This window comes from Falco peregrinus, chromosome 9, assembly GCF_023634155.1.
Source record: "Falco peregrinus isolate bFalPer1 chromosome 9, bFalPer1.pri, whole genome shotgun sequence".
Taxonomy (NCBI): Eukaryota; Metazoa; Chordata; class Aves; order Falconiformes; family Falconidae; genus Falco; species Falco peregrinus.
The window spans coordinates 11547955-11561689 of record NC_073729.1 but is presented as its reverse complement, the minus strand read 5'-3'; the positions used below and the strand labels follow the sequence as shown (position 1 = coordinate 11561689).

General features: G+C 39.5%; 1 protein-coding gene across 4 annotated transcripts in view; it reads right to left on the bottom strand.

Annotated features, from left to right (window-relative positions):
- The window catches only part of OVCH2 (ovochymase 2), a 37700-nt gene extending 28066 nt beyond the window's left edge, over positions 1-9634 (bottom strand). Inside the window, exons 1-4 of one of the 4 annotated variants that reach the window (XR_003551934.2) lie at positions 8586-9634; positions 7052-7129; positions 5619-5738; positions 3009-3104 (exon numbers count right to left, since the gene is read on the bottom strand). The gene's annotated coding sequence lies outside the window, so the exon portion shown is untranslated. Of the gene's footprint in view, positions 1-3008; positions 3105-5618; positions 5739-6756; positions 7005-7051; positions 7130-8585 lie in introns of those variants that run through there. The other 3 variants (XM_055813448.1, XM_055813449.1, XM_055813450.1) reach the window with 3 other exon arrangements.
- Positions 9635-13735: the final 4101 nt, after the last annotated feature.

Here is a 13735-nt window from a genome sequence, read left to right as displayed (position 1 = left end):
CAACACCTAAACATCCATTCTGATCAAACATTTCTATGATGGCTTTAGCATTTTATCATGAAACACAAAACAACTCCTAAACATAAGGAACCACCTTCAGTATATCTTTTGGATGACTGCATTTTTTTTTTTATATATACCTCATTTATAGTGTCAGGTATACTGATAAAATGCAACAGCAATATCAGGTAGGAGAAGGGCCAATAAAACCTCTTCCTTGTCAAAATACATAAATAACACCATCTCAGGCAAACAGCAGTGAGATGAATTCTTGCATGTTTTTCAGAAACATACTTAAGATAAAAATGTACTACATTAGCATGGCTACACTGCCAGTACAGTGCCTGTACTTCACATTGCATCAAGAACAGGACATTGAAGGACAGCACTCCAGGTGCCTGCTCAGTTCAGCACTGCAAGTCCAAAGCTCTTGGCATCTTTGCACAGCCTATTTCACAGAGGGTACCGCTGCCTTACAAGGAGATGGTACTGAGTCCAAATGGTAAGCAATCAGAGATGAATGATTTGTCAAACTAGCTTAACAGTTCAGGAGAAGGAAGTTCAAAAGGAATTCATGTATTTGCTCTTGATCAGTCAACAGAGACCAGCTTCCACTGTTAGAGAAAACTGGCAGATAACCACAGTCTGTTTGCTCTTGGCCAGGCTTGATCTCCACGGCTAAGTAACTTATTTATGAAATATGAAAAAGTAATCAAGCATAGGGAGGATCAGAGAGCAGGTTCACACTCTCAGCTGCTGGTTTAGACTGAGAGGGCAAGCCAGAAAGGAGAGAGAAGTGACAGAGTAGCATGCTCATAAAGCTAATTATATTGTATCTGAATCATAGAAAGGTGGACTTGAAAACCTTTGGGGGTACTTTCCAGGCTGAAATCTGGGTACTGGGTTTTGGATATGTGAAAAAATGCAAGATTCACAGTCCCCACCTTTAAATATAGAAATGGAGACACAGAGAAAAACAGAACCAGGGAGGAAGACCACAATGAAGTTAAAAACAGAACTTAGCCTTCTGCCTACTGTCTTCCCCTACCAGAGTAATGCAAGTGTGCAGGAAGCACAAGCCAAAGTCCAAAAAGAAAGCAATTTCAGAGAGATGGGGAAAACCAAGCCACACAGGATTACTAAACAATGATGGGATATTTCCTTTATTTATAATTAAAATACAGCCAATAGCAGAATCAGCTGCATTTTTATTTATTCTTCTGGCTGCCCTACATCAATATGAATACAGTAACCTTCATTGAAACTGAAGTAGGAAGTGGTGTGTTCTGTTTTCAGCTCTGCCATAAGATGGCAGAGCAACATCATTTCTGTCATGGAGGTAGCTGATCTCTACCTATTAGTTTGATATTGCCCGGTACAGTAATCATGCAGGCACGTAAGTACTTGCAAAAAGAAAAATCAGTTTTTTCCCCTCTGTACTGCAAGGCAAACCTCATTCAAATCCAGTAAGATATATACAGTCATATCAGAAAGTTTACTTCATAATCCTCTTAATAGGCTTCTTAGAAATAAATTTTAAGCTGTTTTCATGATTGCAGTGAGGGCTTCAGGAAAACCAAGAAATCTGGATAGTTATCTCTTTATAATAAGGAATCACATTATGAATAACAGTGACACACAGTCAGCACAGATCTTGCTGCATGCTTTTTATATGGCTTTCCCAGTTTTGTATCTCATTCTCAATGCTGTGTGTACAAAGGACAGTAATTTGCAACCCTTGCTGCCCCACAGCAAACCAAAGTAGGATTCATCCTAGTACAGGTATGCGCACTGATACAAAATCACCTGAGTTTAAGCTTTAGCTAGCCTAGAATTCTCAACTTGAATTAATATGCCTATTTTCTCACTTTCGTAACTAGCCTCCTGCCTCCAAGCAGCAAAGACTTAGCAAGCAGCCTATATCAATGCAAGCACCTGCAGTATCTTCTGCCACGGGACTCTCTGCTTGGGTATTACCAGATAGCAACGAAACTACCAGTCAACTCCTTTAGGGAAAGATGCAACATACATTGTGTTACAGTAAATACCACACAGTAGGATGAAAGGGGAAGTAGATAACTTCTCTATTGAAACTGAGGAGAATCCCCATCTCTGCAATGGTAGATGTAGCTCTAAACACTGAGTAGGAAATAAGAAGTCTGCCTTACAAAACATTCAGTACTTGGAATGTGCAAACACAACTGAAATCTTTGCAAAAGTCATTGTGGTGGTGAGAGGAGGCAAAAACAGCCAAAGCAAAAAAGCTAAATAATGGAGCTACTTAAAAAAAAAAAACCACATTGTTTTAAGTAATGTGATCATGCATACTGTGAAGAAGAGACATGGACGTGCAGCCATTCCATCACACGTCAGCTTTGGAAGGGATAAACTTCAACTGTCTCAGCAAGATTTGGCAAAGTTGACAAGAGCCTGAGGTTTAGGTTACTACTATCACATCTGCAGTGACAGGCCAGAGCAAGCTCCAAGCAGCCCATGCAACAAAATAATCATGGAAGAGCCTTACTAGCTTAAGAAAAATTAATTTAAAGGCGTTCCAGGGCCAATGTAAAATTTCAGTAGGTAGAAAACTGAACTATGCGCCACTGGTTAATTCCCTTGCAGCAATTCAGTCAGAAATGGGAGGCCTTTAATGAACATCACAGAACACTACAGAAACCACATTATGCTCAAAGACAGGAAGTGGCTTTTGCCTTTCGTCAGCAGATGCATGATATTCCACACGATCAGCACGAGTTGAAGCTACTAAATTCTTTCCACTCAGAACAACTGCAATAGTCTACCTAAGCTAAGCAGGCAAGCTGTAATGACAGCCCTCTTTCTTCAGGAGGCAGTTATTTCTCAATAGTGGTACGTGGCATTAGGAGACTGGTCAGTACCTTTATTTGTGGCTCAAAGAAATGTGAATTCAACCAATACAGTGTTAAATTAACACGAGCAAGCTTTATTCTTCAGTTGATGTAAACAGGAGATAGAACTAAACCACTTACAAATTCTGTGTATGCTTGACTTCAGACCTCATCATGGGGGTTGGCCACATAGTTATGAGCAGCATAGTGCTGATCATGCAAGATCTTTGGCCAGTTCTGAAAAAAAAAAAGAAAATCCAAACACCAAAAAACAACAAACTAGACAGCAAATACCAACTCCCTGCAGAAAAACAGCTGAAACACACTGAATAGCAGCATTTCTTTCACAATTTTGTGCACAATGCAACCCTTTTTATGTAGGAAAGCGCTATGTCAAGCCCTTGGAACACTGCAGTTCACAAATACTGCAGAATACTGTAGTTTTGTGCCACTCTGTGCTAGTTTGTATTGAATTAGTACACATCACTTGCTGCACTATTCTTTGCCCTAATGTAATATGCATGGAGCTGCATCACTAATTTGCGATTTAGGAACTCTCTACCTTCTCTAGAGCAAAGGTCAGGGGTAAACTATAGGTTTTGAAATCTTATAATGAAAAAAAAAGCCCCAACATACAAAGCTTGAGTGCTACATGTGTGTATGGACAGATGGATGAAAGGAAATGGGGTAGGATAGATAAGTCTGCTACCCAAGTACAACAAACTTCACTGAGGCACATCTTAACCTCCAGAGCAAACTACCAAGGGAAAAAAAAAAAAAAAGAGGGGAAAAAAAAAAAAGCTTCCAAAGGCTGACATCATGTGTGGTGATGAGAACAGACTAAGGGGACTATGGCCTAGTACCACAAGCCAGGCAGTAGAAGCACTGCCGTTGACATTCAAGAAGGTCTTACCAACAGGCATGCCCTTCAGTTTAGCAGCTTTTGCATGTTTTTCTCCATCAAGATGAAAAGAGCCATTTTTTGACCACACTATTTCTACCTGAAGTGTTAGAGGTTCTCCATGGGTCTGGTATAGCCCTTGGAATCCTCAACTGTTCCCAGGTAGAAGGAAAGCAAAATAAAATGATTCTGCAGCCTCAGACCCTCTCTCAACTTGCAGAAAGCATGCCAGATTTAGGATTATAAAGAGTTAATAATTTAAGTAGCCTCCAATGTCATAATTTTTACAGGCAGGAGAGAAACATGCACGAAACTAGCAGTTACTTAGTAGGTGTGTTGAGTGTGAGTCATATTTCAAACACCAGATTAATTAGAGTTTAACACTGCAGCACCACAAAGCCCATCCTATGGACAAGGATTCAACACTGAGCACAAGACATTTCTGGTTGAAGTTTGATTTTCCGTGCTTTCCCAGCCTTTATCACTTGTGAGCTATGTTTAGCCAAGGTTCTCCTGCTTCCTAGATTAAGTTAAAAATAGTTGACATGCACTAAGCAACTGTCTAGACTCCATAAACGTGGAAAAATTATGACAACGGAATTTGGGTACACACTGGCTTAACACTTCTAAAAACTGAGATTTGTTTAAGTTACATTCACTTATTCCTTACTCTGAAATATGTGGTTTGCTGTACAAAATAAAATTAAATAAACAAAACCAGAATTTCATATCTCAAATAACATTGCATGAGTGGCCATTGCAAAGGTCAGAATAGCAGAATGGTGAAATTACCTAAAAACCCAGGGGGGACACGAGGACAACCCTAAATAAATGCAGAACCCCTGAAATGCCACTCTCCCGTTGCATTTTTCATACGTATTTCTAACCATTTGGACACCCAGAAACTTCAGTATCTAAAACTCCACGAGATCAGCTGAAGCTAATAATCTTGACTTCCTGGCAGAACAATTGAGACCAGAGGAAGCTCCATTTTGCCATAGCTAGACTGCTGTTGGCACCCAAACTTCCCAGCAAGCACTGTCATCTTCAGTAGTGTAAGGCTCTCTACTATAGAGCTTATGACTCCTGAAGTAGAAATTTCTGCTTTTAGAATTAGTTTGTTGGGTATCAAATCATCTGCTACAGTGTAGCTTTAATTGGCCAAACTCAAACAACACCTGAGATGGACTTGTTGCCTGTTTAGGTATTTTTCCCTCTCAGGAAAATTCTCTTTAATCAGAAGAATCCTCTTCCTCAACAAAAATATTACTTGTGTGTGTACATAAAAATCCTTGGGAAGAGTTGGTTTTGCATGCAAAGTATCCATGATGCAGTATCCTTCAAACCCCCCCAGAAGACTCGCTTTGCTCTTTCAGTTTGCACTCCTGCCGTCAAGATCAAGGGCAGCAAAACCAGGCCTGGCCTCTTTGCCAAGTTCCATCCTGAAGGGTTTCGGTTTGCAGACCAAGAATTTACTATGGAAACACCAACAGTCTCCTAACAACAGGGGCTCTCTCTCAGTGATGTTGCAGGAATGTGAGCAACTTGGAGCTGGTCCTCTGAATTTCCTGTATTTCCCGTCTCTGCCCGCAGAGCATTCATAGTGCCAACAGCGACAAGCACGCAAGTAGTGCCATGTAACAGGAGAGATAAATAGGTGTTTGAAACAAAAGATTTGGTATCTGTCTCAAAAGACACCTTACTGCAATTCTGTTCCACAAGTGAAGTTAGACAACAAGCCAACAGCAGCCCCTGCAGTAGTAATGCCGTATTTGTCAGAAAGCACAATTAAGTTTTCAAAAACAGAGCACGCAGTAATTCCCATCAACATGAGCTTTATCACTGCTTACCTAACAGTCTGCGTGCAACAACAGTCCATTGTATGATCCCCGCTCTAAAACCTCCTCTTCTGGCTTGCTCGCTCTATTCAAATGAATTGTCAGTCCATAAACCCACTGAAGCAACAGCATCTGCAATATTGTTATTAATGGTGTATCAGCACTTCCACTCAACCACTGCTTAGCTGTGCATTCAAGTTTGCAGAAAAAAACAAAAAACAACTCTAGAACACAGCTCCTACAGAGCTGTAAAAAAAGTAAAACTAAATTGGTTTCCCCTCCCACTCACATGTACACAGTCACAAGCTCCCAATTTGTTTTCATTAACAAAAGGAAAGTGCCTTTCATGGAATGCAACTGAACTTGCTCCTCTTTCTTCACCTTTCCATTTATTGCTACCTGCTCAAGCATATGCAGAGAGTATTTTTAAGACTCTGATACCGTATGTCTGCAAGTTAATTTACCAGTCATCAAGCTTTCAAAACCAACAGCAAACAAATCAGTGCCTACGCATCTTAATGCAGTCATAAAAATAGTTCTTATGACAGCTTTTCGTTTTTCAGTCTCTTCATTAATCCTTTCTACTTAAAACTCAATTGTTCTGGAGCAGAACTTAACAATACACGTACCATCTTCTATAGGAGCAGAACCTAACAAGAAAAACAGAACTGTAAGGCTCCAAACTGCATACTGCATTTAATATACCTATCATGATGAAATGGAGATGATAAACTTTTCATTTCTGTAAAGTGCTGAAAATCCTCTCATAAACTTGCACTGCAAGCATTTAATCTTTTCCTACAAAGACAGATAGTGAAAAGCCATTCATACATTTGTGTGCATATATGTGCACGTATATACACAAATATATGATTGTAGAGCTTACAAAAAATAAGCAAATCATGTAATTTAGAGAGGACTATTTTTATTTGGAAATACTTAAGCTGGGGCTAGTATTTTGCTCTTCTATTTAATAATGACATGGAAAAATGTTTAATTCCATTACAACTATAACTCTGTGCCTAAACATCACAATATAGCACATATTGTCTGTACAGTGTTACATTTCAGTTGATTTGAAAAGTTTTTGACTGTATAGATTATTTACTTTAGTGCTTTTTAAAATGCTATACTGGTAGACATGCACCACTTACAGTCTCCTGAGCCAAGCCTCTTTCCTAAAGAAGTTAATTGCCAGGTAAGAGACATCTGGGCTGTGCGTTTCTTAGTTTCCAACAAACAACTAATTTTCAGTCATTCTCCTCTAAAGAAAAAGAGGTGAAAGAACAGAAGCATCAGAAAATCTGCTATAATAATGTTACAGTCTGAGTACATAAGAGTAATCGCATGCCGCTTCTTCAGAACACTGAATATTGCTTTTCTAGTAAGCTTACTAGTGCACATAGTTCAAAATATAAGTGCAGTGAAATCCAAGCAGAGCTTACCAATTAATATCACATCTATTCAAGCTACTTTAGCTCCAAAACATCCCAGACAGTGGCCAGGAGTCTGTTGTTCAAAACCTGCAATAAAATCAATGTTTCAGTTTCATCCTTTGTACCTTTCATCCTTCTTCAGATACTTCATTTTGGCAGAAAAGAAGTCAATAGCTTGAGAGACATCGTCCTACAGAAGTTTTACCAGTAAGCTATAACCAGTCCCTGCTGGAGCAAAAATCAGTGTCTGCAATAACTTAACGAGTGTTTACTTTCAAAACACAATCTCTAAGGCAGTTATACTTTCCACTCAAGAACAGGACAACTGCAGAAATATTTTATGAGCAGTGACCCATCACCCACCTTTCCTTTTAACTCTCATTTTCACCTTCTCTTTCAGACAGGTACAAATATTACCAGAAGCCATGCAAGTTTTATTTAATCCAGTTGTATGAAATTTGACACTTCTTTACCACTTTCCCGTTTCTTTTATGCACATGTACTTCTGGCTTTCAAAAGGCAGCAGGACAGCCTTTAGACAAGTCTCAAGAATTTCTGCAGTAAGGATGAAACATTTCTTCCCGTCTTCCACATCTATGTCAAGACACCGGTGACAACCCATGCTCCCCTGCTCCCGTTCTGGTGCCCCGTGATAAATCATAAGCTTGTCAGATCTATTAACATTTTAGCATCTATCATGGGTGTACTTCAATAGACTCTTTTAGCAGCTCACCAATGGCCACAAGCCTGTAAGTATTTAATTCTACAGCATAGCATCCGTCAACAGCCCCAAAGAACTTCAAATAATGCTGTATCCAGACTAGCTTCATGTCTTCTCCTCAGACCAAAGAGTGTTCTTTCACACAGCCAACACGAAGACCACAATACCAATGCAGCAAAAGGACTTCAGAAGCTACTGGTCTAGCACAGTTTTGATGCAAGCCAAGCACCCAACAGATAGGACAAGTTAGCACAGGCATTCTATATTTAGCCTTCTTGTAAAGCAGTTACGTTTTTAAAATAGCAATGGTTAAGTGTCTCCTCCCTCAGTTCCAAAAGGAGCCACAGACAGAACAGTAAATCAGAAGTCACAAACAAAGACCAAAGAGGAAAGACTAGCAACATATATTGTTCTTTATACATATGTACATGCTTATGGAGATTATGAGACATGTACACATTAAACACTGGAAAGTTTTCAAGTAATTATACAATGCTTGTGAATGATTATGTATGTTCATAACGTGATTAACTCAACTAAGTAATACTTTAAAAAAACATGAGGACGCAATTTTGCTGTGAAAGTACCTGTTCTGAATAGGATTCTGTCAAAAAAAGACTATTTCCAAGGAACTACAATAAACCAGGAGGCTGGACAACAGAAGCCATGTGCACTATATATATAGTTTGAGAAGTCCTATAAAATGCAACAATTAATAGACAGCATAGTATCACAGATAGCTGGAAGGGGGGAAAAAGTATAAACAACAGTAGTTTTTAACTCCACACATTTTACATTTAAAAAAAGAATCACTTTTTTTACCTTACAAGTTGGAGCGCTGCCTATGTGCGCATCACATCAATGTTTTCCTGGTGCGCTATGTCTAGGAATTTGCCCTAGCCTCCCAAGCTACCCAGGCTAAGGATACTGAAGTACTGAGAAGACAAAGTGTTACACAACAGAAGCTATTCGCTGTGTATATAGCAAGACATTCAAGAAGTTCTACAAAATCCAGAAGCTGTGAAGCATATTTGAACATCTGTTAACACACTATATACGCTCCAATAGAAAAAAAGAAAAATTGCTGCCTGCAATCAAAAGAACTACAGCTGCAAGAGCCCCGCAGCTGAGTACAATTGCTTTAATTAAATGCAGTGAAGCAGAGGAAGCAAGCAGCCCCTCTGGAAGCAAGTGTTTACAAGTCAGCACACAGGGGCACATGGATGATGCAAAAGAGATGAACAAGTAGAGCAGCAAGTTCACTGTGGGTCAGTTCAAACAAGCCGCTATTCAGAGGAACCTCTGAGCCCTTTCTGTTCTCTCCTTATGGAAACTGCTCATTTGTGCCTTCTTTTACCTGAAGTCTGTACCCACCTCAATCTGCGACAGCTTCCTAAGGAAATCTATGAAACTGCTGCTGGAGAATAAACAAAAGCTTCTAAAATGTGATCAAGAAGATGCAGCAGCAATCAACCCAAAAATCCCATCAAAGGAACTGCAGAAAAATTGAGTAGGAAGATTAACAGCAGGTGCTCTCATTTTAAAGTGGTGGCAGCCCATTCTTTCAGCATCACCTGATGCCCAAGTGAGCTTGTTCTCCCGACTCCAAAGCCCCAAGCAGTTAATGTGCAACACCTGTATCCTCTTGCAGCGCCACATGCTAATAGCTACCTGTTCTAAACCATCCCATTTGGATTTCTAAGCAGGTGATCTTAAAATAAGAGCTACCTAATGTTTCACAAGTGGGAAGAGGAATTAAGACAAAGATGACCTGTAAGCAGATTCCATGCTTTAAAGTTTATAATCATTCATCAAGACACAAGTCATCATCTTCACTTGACATGTTTTAATAGCTTTCTAACAGAAAATGAAAAAAAAACATTCTGATGTGGTGACGCCACCACCTCAGGATTTAGAAATGGTATTACTTTTAAGTATGCAGGTGACATTGGCTTTGCATTTAGCATTTAGGTTTTTCTGATGGGGTGGGTGTGTGCTCATAGCAGTGCCTGAAGAGATGGCCCTTTCAGGCAAGCTATCTTACCATGCTACTACAAATCCACCTTACCCTAAAAGATGCCTGACTTTGGTTAATTACTAAACCTACATGACAAACACCTGTAAAGCTACCATCAGCAAAGGGAGCATCTGTTTCCAGATTCCTCATTCAGCTTCTATGCCAGCTACACTGATCACTGCTGGCACCCAGGGTAGCAACTCCTGACACTTCAACAGAAGACAAACAAGCGCAAACCCCAAGAGTTTCCAACAGAATGACTGAAGTGACAAGAATGCATTTAATTCTAAAACAAAGAAGTGCCAAGAAGAGGCCAAGAACTGGCTGATTTTTTGACGATTTTTTTTTTTTGCACTTGCATTCCAGTCTTAGCATTTTTTTGTTTACAAAAGTTCAGTAAAATTCTGATTAGAAACAAGGTTATTTGATAGGTATTAGCATAACCTTTAGAGAAAAACAGTAACTGCTTCTGAGTTTTCCTAGTACCTTTCTTTCTATCAAGTCCAATTAAAAATATTTTAGTTCATTAATTCATACGTAACTAGTGTCCCCTACCAGTGGTTTAACTCATCAGTACTTTCCTCTTTCTCTACAGTAACAGTGGAGACTGATGCAACAGTGTAATCATTTGATGTTTTAAAAAAATTGCACTGTTCCCTGTCTCTAGTCAGAGGACTGCTACAAGGAAAGCCTTCACTGAATACTACTGGACTGTTAAGTCCCTAAAATATCTTCAGCCACCTAATGTTCTGTAGAACTTCAAGTTGCATTTTATGCTCTTTGAACTCAAATATAGGTGCTAAGCACCTATTGGCTCTGAAATGCAGAAACCAGCACAGCAGCAGCTAATTCATCCAGAAGGTGACTTACTAGGCTGAGTGTAGCACATTCCTATTAAAAATGGATAACTTGGTTTTAAATTAGTCACAAAGAATGGAAGTTACCTTGCATGTTTTTCTTTCCAAATCAAATATTTAAGAGGAAAACCACAGGTGTCATTGACAAGGAAAGATTAGTTGTGGCTTAAAGCCACACACATAGATTGAAAAGTCTTGAGACATGCTCTGCTCGCTAAGTAACCTTGTAAGAGCACACTTTAGACTGATACCTGTTGTCACTGGAGAATTAGAAGCCTTTCATTTGTTTGCAAGAATCGTAATTTAATATTTTAATATTCTTAAAAAACCTAAAGTGCTAATTTCCGTGATATCTACCGTGCCTAGCATTAATAAAGTATTTACGGCCGAAAGCATAGTATATTTTTGTCTCAAGAGGCCTCGCACTACAACTCGAGCCAGCTGAGCGGGTGGCAAGAGCACGGGAACCAGTGGTTAGCACCTGGGTGGGGGAAGAAAACCAAGCCAACGGTTCTCAAGAGTTTGTTTGCTCAGTGCAAACTAACCCGCCATAAAAAACTCCCAACAAACCAGATCTTACCAAAGCACAGTTAAATCCAGAGCTCTGGTCTTTCATTTTTTTTTTCTTAAAAAACCCCAAAACATAAAAAACAAACCGAAACAGAAAAACCACCACCTTCAGCAAGGGGTGATTCAATTTAAGACCCAAACACGGAAGCAGCCTACTGGACTGTTGCGCTTGCAGCACAATAGAGAGGAAAAAGGTGATTATTACGAGTCCCACATTAGGTCATGTTAAGTAGGTGGTTATAGACAAGAGCTCTGCAAGCAAACAGAATGCTGGAGGGAAAACAGTTTATGGGTCCTCTACTGTCATATTTGGAAGAGAGCTCCTCCACTCGCAGGCTTGGAGAAGGTTGCATGAACAGTCAGAACAGCACACGTTGTTAACTCAGTTACTCAGTGAAAGCTCAACAGCTGCAGGAGGATTGCGCTGCTCTGGCCTGAAGCAGACTTGAATCCTTACCCTAGATACTAGGCACAAGATTTTGAAAGTACACGTTGTGTGCTTTATGCAATGAATAGCAGGTCTCTGATCCAACCTGGGAGAGCCTTTATGAAACAGGAAAGGTAAGATGGATTTGAAAGATATAGGCAAACAAAACACAACTAGTCCCTCCCCTAAGTAAAAGCAGCTTCACAGAACTGGAGAATTATACTCAACTATTGACTTAATTGCAACTTAAAAAATAAGCACATCAAAAAGTCCTTGAAAGAACATGAAGCAAGAAGTTGTGCAGCACAGCAAGTGGGATCAGGAAATCTCCATTCTTCCTGCTAAGGACTTAAGAGTAACTGTCAAGTCCTCTTGTTCTAGCTTATGCAATTTATTCGAAGCTGATTACCTCTTCAAAGTACAAGAATTTTTTAAAGCCTATTTGAACAGATTAGGTGTCTGTTCATGGGAGCAATTAAAGTGTATTTGTGGGACACACTGATTTAAATTAACTTGCGACAAGATTTCTATCCTATAAACTGTAAAGAAAATTCTCATCTTCCACACACTCCACAAACTTTCATACACTGTCAGCAATATTCGAAACATCTCTTTAGCTGCTGTCCCTCTCCAAACTGAATCGGAATCTTTTAAGTTCAATTAGCACTGTCCTAGGAAAGTACATTAAGTAAGAAGTGCCGGATGACAGGTTTGCTCATTTAGAATCCGAGTTAACTTCTCACCTGATTTATCTGTTTGGACCACAAGCTTTACACACAATGCAGACCATGAGCCACGTGACACAATACAGTGTCAGTATAGCCTCAATGCCACATTTGTTCTTATGTTAGTATGCACATTCATATTCAGCCCACTCCCATAATTTAGCCATTTCCTTTCATTTCCATAGGTCTCTCTCCCCACCACACAACGCAACTGCTATTAAGAAGTCCCTGCTTATTTTAAACACCTGCCTTGTGATTCTGAATCATACAGCAAAAACTGTGTAAGAGAGGAAATCAAGCCTCCTAACTTTAGATTCTTGAATTCCATCCAAGTTAAGTGCCTAAAACAGTACGTGCAACTACTTGCATCCCTAGACATCTAGTTCTAGGATAATTTCATCAGGAATGAAGGAAAGGATAAAAAACTATATGATGCTGTCTTGAATCTGGATTGAGGCTGACATGATGCATAGAAGTTAAAAGTGGCTAAGTACTGAATCATTTTCACTTAAGTGGTAAATCAGATGTTTGTTGATTAAAACAGGAATACCACAACTACCTTCTGAGACTCCTGGAGGTAGACTAAACTGCTGCTTCTACAGCAGAGATAGGGCATACATGGAGGACGTAGTGGAAACTCCTACCATGCAATGCAAGGGCAATTTAAGAATGAATGTTCATTCTACATCCTAGAAAATTTCAATCAAGCAGTGGTTTTAATTTTTTCATTTCAAAAAATCTTACGGTAAATTCTTCATATGCTCGTAAAAAGCAAAAGAGGCCTTACTTCTACATATCAGGATATTAATGTTCCAGAAGTGACAGTGGCTACAGAATTACCATCCTGAAAGGTGTAACAATTCAATTAGAATGAAATTAAAGGCTTCTGGTAATAATCACCACACTTGCAGCTAATGGATATAGCTGAATCAAGAATAAAAGTGTCCCATTCACCCTACCTAGAGCTGATGGCTCTAAGCATTCCAGTTTCATTCACCGCAAATTGATGTGCTGGAACTTCTGCTTTCACCAATTAGTCACAGTTCCTCCTGCTTCTCATAGTAAGAATAAAAGCTGCTCAAAGCTGTCATTGTTCCATATTCCAGAAAAGACAGTTGCGTAATTACTAATTATCTATCAATGAGTCATATTTGTTGCAGAGCAGGGAAAGCCAAAGCGAATGTCAACTCTGCACTGAAGAAAAGTACAAAGATAACATTAGGGAGGAAAGCATTTATAAATATCTTGAAATTGGAAGCAGGGTTAAATTTAGTTCAAGATGGTAGAGAAGCAGCTCACAGTTTGGTTAATCAACCTTTAACTTGCAGTCATCTGCAGACAGAAAGGAGGACAGTTGTCTGAAGCAGCTCTGAAGA